Source organism: Silene latifolia, chromosome Y (assembly GCF_048544455.1).
Source record: "Silene latifolia isolate original U9 population chromosome Y, ASM4854445v1, whole genome shotgun sequence".
Classification (NCBI taxonomy): Eukaryota; Viridiplantae; Streptophyta; class Magnoliopsida; order Caryophyllales; family Caryophyllaceae; genus Silene; species Silene latifolia.
In genome coordinates, this window is record NC_133538.1 from 164349706 (window position 1) to 164366108 (window position 16403).

The window sequence follows — 16403 nt, forward strand, 5'->3', positions numbered from 1 at the left end:
TTCGACCAAGGTGGGCTTGTGAGCCGTGTGGTGGCCGACCTTGTTCTTTATGAAAATAAAATTTTGTTAGGTCAAATCTTTTCTATATTTGCCAGCATAAGATATTTCTATATCTTATAAGATATATTAGATTTACCTTATTTTACTTGATCAAAATATTTAGTAGAATAAGTTAAGGAAAAATAAGATTTGTTTCTTAAAGGACAATTTATCTTGCCCCACGGTTCTACTAGGGTTCCGATCAAAACCCTAGTGCTCCTCTCTACTATATATACTTGTGATATTCATAATTTCAAATAAGCTTTCCGAAATGTAAAATTCCTTGCAAACAATTTTGAGTTTAATTTTAATCAGTTATTTTTATTGTTTTGTATTTGAAAATCTTTACGAAAAGTCGTGATCCTTGAATTGCATGTTATTCTTAAGGTTACGTTATAAGAGAATAGTATTTCATATTGTTTTTACTCGTTCAACTGTGTGAACACTTAGAAGAACAATCAAGTGCTTTCTTAGTAACTTAAGATAGTCAGAATCGAATATCTAGTGATATTCAAATTGAGTTATAACTAGAGTTAGTTATACGAGTGGGTTGATAATTTTGTAATCCGGAGAAAGGTACTAAAATTATTAATCGAGAATAGTGGACGTAGGCTTCGACGTGTGAAGCTGAACCACTTCAAAACCGTGTGTCTTTGCAGTTTTCGTTTCTGTTCATTTCATTACATTCACAATCACTTAGTTAATTAATTAAAGTTTAATTAATAAACTTTAAGTAATTAATTGCATTGATATAAAATAAAAAGTGGGTAAGTTTTTAAATACACAATTCACCCTCTCTCGAGTATTTTGACTGTGATAGACTCTTCAACTGTAAAACATTTCTAGCTATTAATTGATACTCCGTCACTCCCAATCATTATTTATTTATTAGCATTTATCCAAACTGTTAATTGTTTGGTAGTTTTGATCATTGTAGTGGGTTTAGTTTATCGAATCGTCTCCTGTTGAATGATTTCATGTGGTTGAGTTGTGTAGTATAAAACCTGATGAAAAAAAGCAGGGGCCTATTGCCTTATGTGGATAGGTCTCCCGTAAAGCTCAGGGAAATCAACTTTCATTGTTATTGGGTGAGCCGATGGAGTTTTTCGAGGAGTTTAGGTTCAGCAAACGATGTTACATTTCAATTTCACTTCCTTGTTTAATGTTTTATTAACAATTGTCCCTAGTTGAAACTAGGCATATGGTATGAGGTAGGTTTGTTTTCGATTCTACTATGTTTATCCTAAGACCCGGTTTGAGTCTCAATAACAGTAAAAATATTTACCATTTTATTTACAAGACTCGATTAAGACTCAACTATTTTTCTACTTCATACCTAAGACTCAAAAACTTATATTCTTTACATGTGGGATCCACATTTCCCACTGACAATTACTATTCATGGGTCTCAAGTTGAGTTTTAGAAACCCAGGAAACCCAAGACCCAACTTAAGACAAGTCTCAAATTCATACCACTTTATCCTAAATCTTAGCTTGGGACTTGTGAAAATCTGAACTAAGACCCAACTTGAGACGTGGGTAATCTTAGCCTTACTTTGCTCCTTTCCTATCGAGGTGTAAGTCTGAAAACCTGATTGAAAAAAGCAAAGCCTGGTTTTTATTCTGAACTTGGCTTTCGTTAACTTTAGGGAAAGTAAAGTAGCATTTTATAAAAAATTGGTACCTCTTATTTTTTTCATCTCCTTCTATCTTTTTGACACATCACCTTCTCTTTCTTCCAACTCATTTTCCACTATCTATATCCTCCTCCTTCTCTTCTTCTATTTTTCCTCCCACGTCAAAGAGGATCCTCTCCATTTCCTCTTTTATATTTTAATTATTTTTTATATTCAAAATCAAATAAAATAATGTCCACATACAATATTTTTATAGGTTAGTAGAGAAAGTTGGCACAAGGGCCTAGGGTTGTACTTCCTCTAAAAATAGAGGAAGTTCCTCTTCCTTCTTTAAAGAGGATGTTCAATATTGGTTCCACATTGAAAAGGACATCCTCTTAGTACCCTCTCTCATCTAAGAGGATGGTCAATCCTCTTCAATGTGGATGCTCTCAGTAAACAATAAACGATGTTACATTTCAATTTGACTTACTTGTTAAGGTATTATTAACGATCGGTCATAGTTGAAATTAGAAGTATGGTACAAAGCATGGTTGTGTTGTCAATTGTTCTTGGATTGTTTTTTGGAGCTAGTAATCTCAACCATCTCAGTTACTCTTCTGGTTTCCTGTGGAGCGTGTAAGGCTGAGTGTATCTTTTTATTTCTTCTTCAAAAGATTGAAACCTGATTGAAAAAAGCAAAGCTTTGTTTTTATTTTCCAACTTACTTTTGTTAACGTCAGGGAAAATAAAATACCATTGTTCTTGGGTGAACTTCTGTTTTGTTTAGTGGCTGAAGGTTCAGTAAATGATGATACAACCAGTTAAAAAATCAAAATAACTAACTTTTTATGGTCATAGGAGTATATGAACTGTACCGAAGTTATTGTTCAATCCCAAAATACTGAAGTTATGGTTCAATGCAATAATCTATCGTTTTTTTGTTTATTTACATATTTCCTTCGTGGAATGTGCTTAGAATTGGTAATCGGTAACTAGTTATATTAGAGAAGCATGCGTTTCTTTTCTTTCTAACTAGTTACTCCCTCCGTCCCGGTCAATTGTTGTCTTTTTTGTTTTGGCACAAAGACCAAGGAAAGATAAATAAGCCAATAACTAAATGACAAGTGGAACAAATTGAATGAGAATGATCAAATTACTCATCAAGTTCATTCTTAAAATAGAAAGGACAACAAATGACTGAGACACCCAAAAATGGAAAAGGATAACAAATGATCGGGACAGAGGGAGTATATCAGTATATGTTCCTTATTTATGGACTCTCTGCATATGTATTTGTACCTGGTGCACATGATTGAAACCTGATGAAAAAAGCAAGGCTTTGTCTGTATTTCTAAACAAGGTTTTCGTAAACATCAGGAAAAGCAACTTGCATTGTTTTTGGGTGAACCTCCGTTGTTTCTATTGACTAAAGGTTCAGTAAATGATGAGACATCTATTTAATGTCTGAAAAAACACATTTCTTGTGAAACTGCTATTGTATGGTAATGTTACTATTTCCTGAACTGTGCTTATGAGGCAGGTTCTTGATCTCAAAATTCAAATGAAGATGAAATTAAGGTTTATTGTTTGCTGTGATTTGGGTGAATGTATGTGGACATGGGCCACCCGCGCCGCGCCCACCCGGGCCTTGGTTTCGAGGCGGCGGCATTTCTCCCACAGAACCTTAGTTTGCCAAAGCACGTCATGGGCCGTTACCGATTTGTGAGGCATTGAAACCGGTGAAAGGTTGAATAAGCCTGCATTTTTGGAGTCGCCACCAATTTATTGTGGAAAAATTGGAAACCGTTCGAATACATCGTGCCTTGTCAAGACACAAAGTAATGACATGAACACTAAGAACTCGTTACCCTTAGCATTCCATGTCTAGAATGACTCTCGAGATGTCAATGGACACGGATGTCCTGAGATAACTGGAGTAAGGGTGTGGGTACGTATTAAGAAACTTTTTAATTCGAACACCTAATCCCGCCCGCCTCGATAGTGGCCTCTACTAATGATTAGGGAAATCGTTCATATTTGATATGTCGTCGATGTAATGCATGCAATGCAACAAATACAGATTAATCCTAACATGTGAAGTTAGACTATGTCGGTTAACACTTAATTTTAGCAAACAATGTGGTCAAAGTAAATGTTAGATTAAATTACATGTGGATGCCACACAATTAAATCATACATAATAACAATTACGATAAATGAAATACGAAAATTAAAATTACAAGAATTACATGGTTTATTTGATCTACGTCAAAAGCACGCTCGAAGACGGGATTTCGAAGAAAAATAAAATTGGAATTGAAAATACGTCAGATTAGAAGTGATAATACGATTAATAGTTGATTTAATACGTAATTAGGAGCTACGTCAGAGCGAGAAAGAGTTCAGGGACATAAGCTAACCCAGAACAGGCGCGGCATCTGCTGCGTCCTCTGGAAGAGGCGCATCAATCCCTGCGTCTGTTCTTGAGTTGGATTCTGGCTATGAAGTCAGAATCGCGGATTGTTATCGTTCATTAGTAATTTAAGATCGATTATTGATATTAGAATTCAAGTTGAAGTGATTTAACAGATTACGTGCATCTGGAACCGTCTTAAAACAAATTAAAGATGAGAATTTTCAGCGATTTACATGATTATACGACGAACTCGTGTCGTAAATTAAAAAAAAAAAAAAAAACAAACAAACTTTGAACTTGAAAACAAAATTGAAATTGGTAAATTGGAATCAAACAAAGAAAAGCATGTACAAAAGACGGATTCTAGAGAATCGATATGAGAAAATCGAACCTCTAAAATCCGAGTTTGAATAGATGACGGACACCCGCAAATATCGAATTATAAGGGATTTAAGTTGAATTAAACGTTATAATTTGAAAAGGATTTATTAAAACATGATTATATACTGAAACGAACAAAAGAAATAAAAGGAAAAAGAGAAAGAAAGTTGTAGAAGGTTGAGGAAGAAGAAGAAGAGCAGGAGCAGCGGCAACCTCAAGAAGAGGCGGAGCGAGTCTGCGCGACTTTTCAAGAGCGCGCAAATTCTTCGTTTCTTCTCGACGTCAGACCTTCGCTGTTTTGTAAATACGGTTTTAAAAGATGGTTTTTAAGACGGTTTTGAACGTGCTTTCGATATAGACCTTACATTAGTGATACAAAATAAAAGTACAATAATAAAATGGGATTTTACACCCTCAGACAGTCAGACTTACATGCTTGACGAAACGAGATTGACTAAAGTTACCATTTAGTGATTGCTCGACTCGAATATGCGTGGAAAGTGACCTTGTTAAAGGATTTAAAAGATTGATTAGATTGATTAAGTGGAGTTGGTAAATTGGTCGGTCTATACAACGTGACTGGGACTCAGAATGATCTGAGCTTACGTGGTCGATTAATCAAGCACGTAGGCGTCGAAAGCAAAAGCGTGGTCTAGAATACAAAGAGAGAAGAGAAGAGCGGACACTCGCGTGCCAAATATGAAGGCCGAAGGTCTCTATTTATACTAAACACACGAAGGAGTTTAGGAATGACACGGATACGGAAACAAATCACGAAAATATTATGGAAAGCATGAAAAGAGGGCTGGGGAAGAGGCGCAGCAGCCACTGCGACACTTGGAAGAGACGCAGCACCTGCTGCGTCATTTCCCTAGAGGTTTCCTCCTCAGTAAGAAAGTTTTCCGCGTTTTTTATGGAATTTCGGTAGATATACACTTCCTTATTCCATGAAACACAATGTACGGAAGATATTTCCTTAAAAAAAATTAAATTTAATTAGGAATAAACATCCAGAGAATTCTAGAACATTCCGGAACATTCTGACTCGGCATTTAAACGGTTTTTTGAAAATGAAGCGATTTTTGACCAGGAGTCCAAATGAACTCTAATTACTGTCAAAACGATCGTATCGGTGTGTAGATAATGACCATGAGGTTGACTCGAGTGTTTGAGCTATCACTTGTTGATGAACTTACGAATTGTCATAAAATCGTTCCGCGTACCAAACATGCGGCCCAATCATCACTGAGTGGTTGGCGGGAGGTGCAGAAACGAGGTATCTACAAAGCTCCCACTTTGCCTGAGGCTTGGACAAGGCGAAAGTCAAAGTATAGCCATCAGTTCAATCGAAGATTACAACCTCACGACTATGGCGATGCGAGGCGGCTCAAGGGATCTGAGCCAAAGGCCTGTCGTCGGGAAGATTTTAGAGTCTGTCGACTATCGGAGAGGGTCGTTTAAAGTCCATTAGACTACGTGAGGAAGCTTGCCAGCCATAATAAGAAATCATACCTGGGGAATCTGCTTGTGTCAGTCCTCAAGCAAACTCTGTTTTGAGAAGTATGTGGGCTATGAGCGACAACGAACTCTCGCTGGGAACATATCGATGACTCTTTCGGGGTCGAATCATAACTCTTGCTAGGGAACATATCGATGACTCTGTCGGGATTGAATCATACGTTGGAACATATCGATGACTCTGTCGGGGTCGAATCATACGTTGGGTTGCCAACGGCGCGCCCTTGGCACGCTAAGGAGAAAGATAATAAATCAACAACGGCGTGCCCTTGGCACCTGTTGAGGAGAAAATCCGCTCGGGTCGTCGTAAGCGAAATTTCGATAAAGAGGAGAAACTCATGAACTGTATTTAGTGATCATGAATTCTTGCTGGAAACAAAACGTCGTGGTTGCCTTGTGGTCTGTTGTAGAAACTGCTGATCCGGACGAAGAGAATGCCAAAACGGAGCCACATGTTGAGGAAGATGCGCATGAAGCCTGGGCCCACAAAATAACGAACTTATAACGAATTTTAACGAATTTTGAGGAAGTCTGTTGAGAAAAAGGCGCAGCAAAAGCTGCAACCTTTGGAAGAGGTGCAGCTAGTGTTGCGTCCTTTCTCAAGCTTGTCCCTGTCTGGGTAAAAACGCGACTTAAGTCGTGTTTTATTTTTCATTTCAAAACATAAATATTTCGTTTCTTTATCAAAACCCAAGCAAATTTCATCAAAAACTTGATCAAATCTCGCCATAAATCATGACTAATCAAGGTATGTGTCTTGTACTTGCTTTAATTTGTATTTGAGCTTGATTTTGGGGCGAAAATTAGGGTTTTTATACCCATTTATGTCGAAAACTTGGGGCTTTCGTCCGAAATGAATTTGCCTCAAGAAATTGACATTAGAAATGAGTAATTGGCCATGTTAGGAACACAACCATATATCCCTTTCGAATTTTCATCGAGTATTAAGGATTTGAGGGCGAAATGTGACGGGTTTCTCTCCTAAACCGTAAAACCCTTCGAAAATGGCCCTATACTAGCCTATTTTTTATGAAACTTTGTGTTTTGGAACCCTTGAGTAATGGGTAAACTTGCTATCATGCCGGATTTTTGATTTGTGATAGCTCCTCCGGGACACTTTTATATGGCATAATTGACATTCTAGCGAAATGCCGCCGAATTTTCGGCTCAAACCCACAGCTAGGCTCGAACTTAGACTATTCTTGACCCATCCTACCACATGAGTGGTTGGATTTTGGAAAGCGTGGACAAAGATGGCCAAAAATGCCGCTTTTTATGCTTGAAATGCTCGAAAATGATTGAAAATACGCTTAGAATTGCTTTATTCGCTTTGATTGCAGAGGATATTCCTTCTACTTTGGGGAGAGACTTCATGGACACCGACTTTGATGTTTAGCCTTCCACCATTCAGGTTATGGAGGAGGAGGAGGAGGAGGAGGCCTCACGGAGGGCCAACGTGGGACGAGGCGGCCACCAGATCGCAGGAGCGCCTGAGTGGGCTGAGAAATGGGATGGTAGACATCTCATTTGGGCAGCAGAGAGCCACTTGTCGTACAGAATGGCAAGGAGTATGGTGAGCCTTCCACTTGTCATTTCTTTTATTTACTTATTGCTGGCATTTCCTTATTTATTCACTTCTCATCATTTCTTTGTGCTTAAGAAAGCTTTCTTTTGAATTGACGCAGGTGGCCGGGACCATGAGATCCTTCTCGGGTTACACGACGATGATGGATGCCTTCGGGAAGCTGACAGAGGAGGATCAGGTAGAGATGGCAATGGATTGGGTATCCGCCCCAAATCCGCCAGATCCAATACCATTGGACCGGATCTGGATTACTTTATTTTAGATCCGTAGGATCCGGATCGGATCCAGATCCATATATGATTTTTAGGATCCGGATATGGATCCTTATCCTAAAACCCAGATCCGACCCTCGGATCCATATAATTTCCTATGTCTAATTTTCTCACCAAGTGACAAAGCTCAAGCCCATCTAATTAATTAGCCCAGCCCATCTTTTATTTTGCTAAGTCTAACTTGAACCCTCATTCCTCCGTCTTTCCTCAAAACTTTCAAACCCTAATTTTCCAAATTACCATATCATTCATCTCTCCCAAAGATGCGACGGCGGCTGTGTTCCTCCGTCTGACCGTCGACTCTCTTCGATCTTCTATTGCGACACTCTCCTCTCTTCGATCTATTTACAGTTTTTGTCAGGTAACTTCTTTCTCAGTTATTCTGATGTTTTTGCCATAATAATTCATAGGGTTTGCTCAACAAGTGACCTCTTCAAATTGAATTTTGCCTCAATTTTAGTGTTTGCTGCGTTTGAGTGTTTGATGACTTCATCTATTATTTTTTCTGGTTTGATGCAAGTAGATTTGGTTTGATGCAAGTATATTTGGTTTGATGAATTTTGCCTAAAACGTAGATCAGAGATGCAAGTAGATTTGGTTTGATGAAAGCCTGGTTCATTTAAACTCGGTTTACCCATATTTTCATCTTCTTATGTCTATAGTTTGTGGTATAATTTTCCAGTGTTAGTATGTGCATCAAAGTAACATTTTATTTTATTTTCATGTGTTAGAATGGGTGAATCTAATTTTGCTCAGTCCAAGTCTCAACAAGTTCATATTTCGGATGCTAAGGTGGGCCTTGCTGATTCTACTTCCAAAGTAGAGGTTCCTGTACATGACTTAGATGCCTCTAATTCTGATGAAGAGGGATTTGTTCAAGTTTCAGAGGCTGAAATTGTTACTCCTAGCAGTAAGAAAAGGTCAAAATCAGTGGTAACTACAAGAGGTACGAAAAAACTCACTTCAAAAGTTTGGCTTTCCTTTGAACGGGTAGTGGTGAAAGGTATTAAGAAGGCTAAGTGTATCATGTGTGGTGCACTTCTTTCTAACAATGATGGTAATGGGATTTCTCACCTTAAAAAACATGCTGAAAATACTTGTCCCATGAAACCATTGCAAAATGGTCAAACAAAGTTAAGAACTAAAATGGAAAATGATGGGACTACTATTTTGGAAATCAAAGAAAACTACAATTTTGATCAAGAATTGTCTAGGAATAAGCTGGTTAACATGATAATTGTGCATGAATATCCTTTATCAATGGCTGATCACTTTTGTTTTAGAGATTTTGTTAAAAGTATTAATCCTTTATTCAAGATGATCTCTAGGAACACTTTAAGGGGTGATATCATGAGTACTTTTAAAGCTGAAAAGATTGCAGTTAAGCGGTTATTGGAGTTTAATGATAGTAGAATTGCAGTTACTACAGATATGTGGACCGCTTCCAATCAAAAGAAAGGTTATATGGCTATAACTTCACATTTTATTGATCAAAATTGGGTGTTGAGAAATCGAACTCTAAGGTTTTGTTTTGTACCTTGTCCACACACTAAAGGTGTTCTTGCTAAGGTTTTGATGGATTGTTTATCTCAATATTCTTTAGAGAACAAAATTTCTTCTGTAGTTGTTGATAATTGTACCACCAATGATGCCATGATGAACATTCTTCTTAAACAATTTGAGAAAATGTTTCTTATCTTTGATGGAAACTTCTTGCACTTAAGGTGTAGTGCCCACATTTTAAATTTAATTGTCAAATATGGGTTAGATGTGATTGAATTAGGGATCTTGAAAGTGAGAAATTGTGTGCCTTTTTGGATGTCTACTCCTAAGAGAATTGAAAATTTTGAGGAGTCATCTAAGTATTTGGGTGGTAGTCATACAAAAAGATTGGTCCTTGATTGTAAAACAAGGTGGAATTCAACGTTTTATATGCTTGAATCGGCTTTGCCTTATAAAGATGTTTTCATTAGACTGAAGCGTCTAAACAGAAAAATGAAATTTGATATTCCTTCGGAAGATGATTGGAAAATGGCTAAGATACTTTGTGATAAGTTGGAGATATTTAACACAACTACTAAGGTGTTTTCCGGGAGGAATTATCCTACTTCTAACTTGTTTTTTCGCAAGGCTTGTGAGATTAAGCTTGCCTTGAAGGATTGGTTAAAAGATGATGTTGTTTTTGTCAAATCTATGGCTGCAAATATGATTGAGAAGTTTGATAAATATTGGGAACATGTTAATGGTATTTTGGCGATCGCCTCTATCTTAGATCCAAGGAACAAGATGGATTGTGTTCAATACTATTTTGATATAGTTTATGGTAGTAGATGTGACAGAGAAGTGGAGAAGGTGAGGGGATTGTTAGATGATCTTGTTGTGGAGTATCAAGAAAAAGGCGAGGGGAGTAAGACTCCAAATAAAATGTCCAAAGGAAAAGGAAAAAGAATGCATTCTGCCTCTTTAGGTGAAGGTGAAGAAGATATATATGCTAAAATGAAAAAGACTAAGAATAGAAAGGTGTTTGTAAAGGGTGAGGTGGACCATTACTTGGAAGATGACATAACTGAAGAGGATCCAACATTTGACATCCTTGGTTGGTGGAAAAGTGATATGAGGTATCCTACATTACGAAGAATAGCCAAGGATATTCTTGCCATTCCCATTTCTAGTGTTGCTTCGGAAAGTGCTTTTAGTTTGGGAGGAAGGGTAGTAAGTGCCCATTGTTCAAGGCTACATGCTGATACTGTTGAAGCTTTAATGTGCTTGTAAAATTGGAAAATGCAAGGTTTTGAAGGTAAGATCAATTCCTATATATGCTTGTAATAATATTCTTTTGATTAATGGTAGTGCTGCATTGATGATATTTGTTTGAATGTGGTTTTTTAAGGTGAATTACAAGGTACTAGTGCTTGTTCGACCGTTAATGAGGATTCTGATCATGAAGGAAATGCTATTGATATAATTGACATGGTAATAATTCACATCTCTATAACATTTATATTTTTAAAGTGCCATTATTTTGAACTTGTATTTTTATATGCTCGTTTTTTCAACTTTGTTTGATTTAGGATGTTGATGATGTTCTTGCTGAGGATATGGAAGATAAATCGATACAACAAAATTCAATCCTTCAATGGTAGATTGTGGAGAAGAAGAATCAAGCATTAATATTATTGCCTTTTGACTTTCAACAATGTCACTGACATTGAAACATGCTTGTAAATTTAATTATTAAACTTTGTGTTTTGGCATGGTAATCCTAAGTCCTAACTACCGAAACTTGAAACACGGTTGTAATTATTAAAGCTAAAGCGGTATTTTGCATGGTGGTGAATGATAAATGGTAATTGGTAGCAAACTTTAGCATTTGGCAATTTGGTGTGTTATTAAGGTTACTGTAATTTTGAAACTTGCTACTGACCTACTCTAATTCTGAAACTTGCCGAGATCCCTTTTGGATCCAGATCCTACCCGGATCCGTAGGATTTGGATATGGTTCTTAAAATTTTAGACCCTCAGGATCTGGATAGGATCCGGGTACACCATCAGTGAAATGGATTTGGATCTGGATCCTATAGGATCCGGTCCAGATCCGATCCATTGTCATCCCTAGGAGCAGGCCATCACCGAGCTGGGAGCTTTCGGTGCCTTGGTACGAGCTTGGAGAGAGATCAAGGAAAGGAAGATTCGGGCCAGCCTTTGCCTGATTTGAGCCTTTCTTGATCGGTTTTGGGACACGACCTCGACTTTTCATATGCCTTTTGGAGAGATTGGGGTTACCCTAGAGGACTACGGTATGATCTCGGGTCTGCCGTGTGGAGAGGAGCCGGTGGTGTGGCCGTCGACGGCCATGAGAGTAGACTCGGCCAAGGCGAGGAGTCTGATCGGCTGGAACCTGGCTACAAGTGCAGCCCCGGTTCCTGGTTTAGTGCTGAGTTCCTACGTCAAAGACTATTTTGGCGGTAGGGTTCCGGCGAGGGTGAGGATGGATGGGCGCATGGTGCTTCTACCTCCTTGCACTGCTGAGCAGCGGGCTCGCTTATGGCTGTGGTGGTTCTTGTCTTCGATATACCTCGGAGACAAGGGGAACAGGCTGTCGATGAAGCTTCTTCCATTTTTTGCTGACTTGGGTAGCCTAGATCGTTGGGACTGGGTTACTCCTAGCTTTGCGGTCTTCACACGTTACATGAGGGCCATAGTTCGTCCGAAGTTGATGGAGAAGGGGACTTTTTCTGCCACTGTCGGTCCTGCACTTCTGTTGGAGGTATGAACCTTTCTTGCAACTATGAAAGATCATTTTGTCATTATCTTATTTTGAAAACATGAAAGATCATTTCTGTAGAGAATGAGCTGTAATCACGACTATTTGTCTGCAGGCGTGGGTGTACTCCTACTTTTCTAGTTTCGCGCTTACGAGGGCGGTAGACGTACCGAGAGAGTACCCTGTCGTCAGGAACTGGATCGTGTGCCGTCGGAAGAGTAAGCGGTCTTCCTACGACATTTGCCGGAGGGACGTGAACGCCCTGAGCTTAGACAGCGTAAGTATTCTTGATTTTTATTTTATCTCTTTTCTTCGCTTAGAAATGATCATATGAATGACCCATCGTTCTCTTACTTTAGTGGGTGCCCCGGCCTTGGGAGAGCTACACTGGAGCTCCTGCTTTCGTGGCTGAGGTTCTCCGTCCTCGGAGTTCGAGTCGATTACTGTTGACGACGCCCATGGGGCCTGTGTGGTAATTGGGTGAGCGTTTGGCTTGGCAGTGCTCCCGCGACGCTTTTACGGTTCTTATCGATTGATAGGTTTATCGCGTACCTATGCAAAGATAATTTCCCTAGACACAAATTAATGTAGTAATAGGGGTCGAACACAAGGAAACGGGAATTACGTCGTGAATTGCTATGGGTAGATTTTTATCAAGGTCGATTACGATTTGGGTTTGGTTTGTTTGATTGATGATTAATAAAAATGCAATGTAAATAATATGATAAAGATAGTCTAAAGGGTTCGGGTCACTCATGCAAAGGTAAACATATGAACATGATAAAATTGATACTAATGATCTTGTAAATTACTTAGGCTTAAAGATACCCACCTTACGGCATTAGTATCAACCATAGACCGGGTCTTAGAAAAACTTTCGCCCATGACTAGGTCGTCCTACCACACATGCTTAGTCTAATTCAATTCCGTGCATCTCGACTTTAGAACGAATAAACAAGTTTTAATCTACGACTACGGCCGATAATCAAAGATTAAGCATAACAAAGCAAACATGTGAGGGAAGCAATTGATCAATATTATTATGAACTTTATTTAATCATATTATATGTTTGATTTTGCATGGCTCCCCTAGCCTTTAGACTAGGAAATTTAGTTAGTCATAATAAAATGTAAAATGCAAACTAAATTATAAGAAATATTGAACATGGTTATATGAATTATATTAATTAGGTGATATAACATGCGAAAAGAACAAAGCTAAAGTAAATATGAGATACTTGATTATAATAACTATGTGGTGACTAAAGCAATAATGTAAATTGTAAACTTGGAACTAGAATTACCTTATAGAGGAGAACTTATATGGAAGAACAAATATCAAATAACCAAAAGCTTGAATATCAAATACTTGAGAATATCTTGGAGTACAAAATGTTGAAAGATTAACTAAGGAATGCTTAACAACTTATAAATTGAAATGAAAACTAATGAGAGAAAACTTATAATGCTTGAGGCTTATTGTAGTAAACTTGGACGTAAAATGAGATGCCCAAAACCTAGGAATACCTCTCTTATTTATAGGAGAGGAGGGTGAAACGTAAATCACCAAGGGATATGTAACCCCGATCGGGGCCACCCCACCCCGATCGGGGTCATGTGTCTCCGGGTGATTTCTCTTAATTCCTCTCTTAATTGCTTGAGGAATCAAAGTTTATTCTTTAATGCACCTTAATCACCCGGATAAATGTCTCATCTATCATCTTTAGAGCCTCCAAAAAGTATCCCATGCATGTTGGAATCCTAAGCTTTCCATCTTGACTTGGACTTGATCATTCACTACTACAGATACAGGCTATAACAACGGGTAAAAACCGTTGTAAAAACAAAAAGCGGACGTTGTTAAAGCGGCCGTTGTAGAAGGTATTTACAACGGTTTGGTTATTTAATGAAACCGTTGTCGAAAGTATTCACCACGGTTAAAAGCCGTTGTTGTTGGGTGTTCTCCGTTGTGGAAAGTGTTTCAAAAATTTGGAGGGGATAATATAACAACGGTTGTCATATGTATAACCGTTGTTGTAACTTTCCCTCCAAAATTGTGAAGTCTTTTAACAACGGGTTTATGCTACATACCCGTTGTTGAAATTGTAAGTAACAACGGTTCTTAGTTTAAAACCCGTTGTTGTAACTTTACCTCCAAAATTGTGAAGACTTTTAACAACGGTTCTTCGTTTAAAACCTGTTGTTGAATATTATGCGCGGTATTTGTGAAAGTCATTCACAACGGTGTTTTTTTTATTAACCGTTGTGAAAGGTCTTCACAACGGTTTTTTTAGTAACCGTTTTTATTACGAACTCCTAATGTTTTGAAAAATTAAATTTGTTTCATGCCATTCAAAAACCTGCATATATCAATGACACCATATACCAAAGACAAAGATAAATCACAAATGGGTTCATCGAACTCAATAGATTCAATTCAACCACAACAGCAACATCATATATATATATATATATATATATATATATATATATATATATATATATATATATATATATATATATATATATATATATATATATATATATATATATATATATATATATATATATATATATATATACTTACAAGGAGTTGAATTTACATGAACTAATCATTCCCTAACTTCAACAAAAATTTTACTAATAAGCTGATCTAAACTCCGAGTATCATGCATTTCTATTTTCTAAGACGTATTTGCCCAACATGTCCCTTACCTCGTCTATATCTATACTTGAGTCTTGCTCAATCTTGTTGTGACCGTTGATTACATACTTCGGAAAAAACAAAGAGAAGACATTATTGTAACAACATCAATTCTTGCATAGCAACATCATGGTATATATAACAATGAAAGCAAGACAACATTAGCTCTAATTTAAAAAAAGTAATAAACACATTATTAAATTACTAACCTTTTCTCGAATAATGATATATCTTCGCCTAATAATATCCAACATGAACCGACAAACGTAGTATCCACATTGTATGCTATCCGGGTGAAGAGGGCCTATTATTACATAAAAACAAACAGACGAGAGAAGGTTCACATCAGAATCTTGAACTTTAGGTATTGTATTAGTATTAAACACAGAATTTTGCACTTAATGTATTGTATTTGAGCACGTACCCCTGTCATCGTAATCAAATTAGGGCCATCATCAGAATCTTTCGTGGGTTGATCCTGCTCGTTAGCTCTTCTCTTCTCAAAGGCCCTTATTTTAAAAAAAAAAACAAAAGGAGGCAGACACTCATTTTTTTAGGGGCAAAAATGAGCCTTTTGCTATAAATAAAAATTAAAACTTAATGTTATTATAAATAAATCAGTATTATAAACTGACTTATTAATCAAGTGCTTAAAAGTCTCGCTTGGTTGATTATGTAAAGAGTCCAACCAGAAAACTTTATTCCTTGTCGGCATGATGGCTGCTAGAACCCAATGAGTCCTACATCAAGAGACATCATCATTATTAACAAGTACATATATATATTAGTTATGAAAATGCAATTGTAGGGGGAAACGTAATATTAATTTGTTTATTACCCTTTTTCATTATAAGCGGCAAAAACCACTTCTTGGTTGTCGCCAATTCTTTGAGCAATATAATCAACCCGATCTTTGAACGAGAATTCCGTAATAAATAAAGATAAAACAAAGGGGCACGAGAATCCGTATTGATCACCGGAATCCTATTCTCGGGATCACTCTCAATTTCAATATCCTACATTATTACGGTATTAATTCCGTTATTTAAAACACTATCTAGTAGTCAGAATATTAGAATATGAAATTATTTATTAAGAAACTTACTTCATCCAAACAAATAGGTGTTGGACGTAAATCTGGTCTAGGCCAGCCCAAATGGCTAGCATATCCCATGATAGAAGTGCTTCGCTCAACCCCTAAAATATCCTCCTCGGCGAATAACTATCAATTGCTCGGTGGCTATGCGATGGCCACCTCCTCATGCGCTTTCCTCATCGTCACCGTTCTTACTTTTTGCATGTAATGCTTCCCGGTATATTGTGTGAAGTTTAAACTCCTAACTTCTTTGGTCCGGAAAGAATGAGTCTTTGATTTTGTGCTACTACCACCAACCTACACATGTAGTAGATAATTAAAATAATAAAAAATCCAAAGGTAACATATCCTAGTTGGAGTAAAAAAATAAAAGCGTACTTAATTAAATACCTCGTCAACCTGCTCTTTCAATGATGAGGTAGTAGTAGCGAGTAAGACTGGGACTTAGGCTTATCAGTCTTTTTGTCCCCTACACAAAATTACCATGCTTTTTATAAATACAGACAAAA

At 37.4% G+C, this 16403-nt stretch overlaps 3 non-coding genes across 3 annotated transcripts; all 3 read left to right on the forward strand.

The window, feature by feature from the left end:
* The first annotated feature begins 1051 nt into the window (after positions 1–1051).
* On the forward strand, positions 1052–1181 carry LOC141636854 (small nucleolar RNA snoR74). The gene has a single exon (XR_012541434.1). It is a non-coding gene; the product is annotated as a small nucleolar RNA snoR74 (small nucleolar RNA).
* Positions 1182–2347: 1166 nt separating this feature from the next.
* LOC141636856 (small nucleolar RNA snoR74) lies at positions 2348–2477 on the forward strand. The gene has a single exon (XR_012541436.1). It is a non-coding gene; the product is annotated as a small nucleolar RNA snoR74 (small nucleolar RNA).
* A 506-nt stretch (positions 2478–2983) lies between these two features.
* Positions 2984–3113, forward strand: LOC141636853 (small nucleolar RNA snoR74). Its single transcript, XR_012541433.1, has one exon. It is a non-coding gene; the product is annotated as a small nucleolar RNA snoR74 (small nucleolar RNA).
* The last annotated feature ends 13290 nt before the right edge of the window (positions 3114–16403 follow it).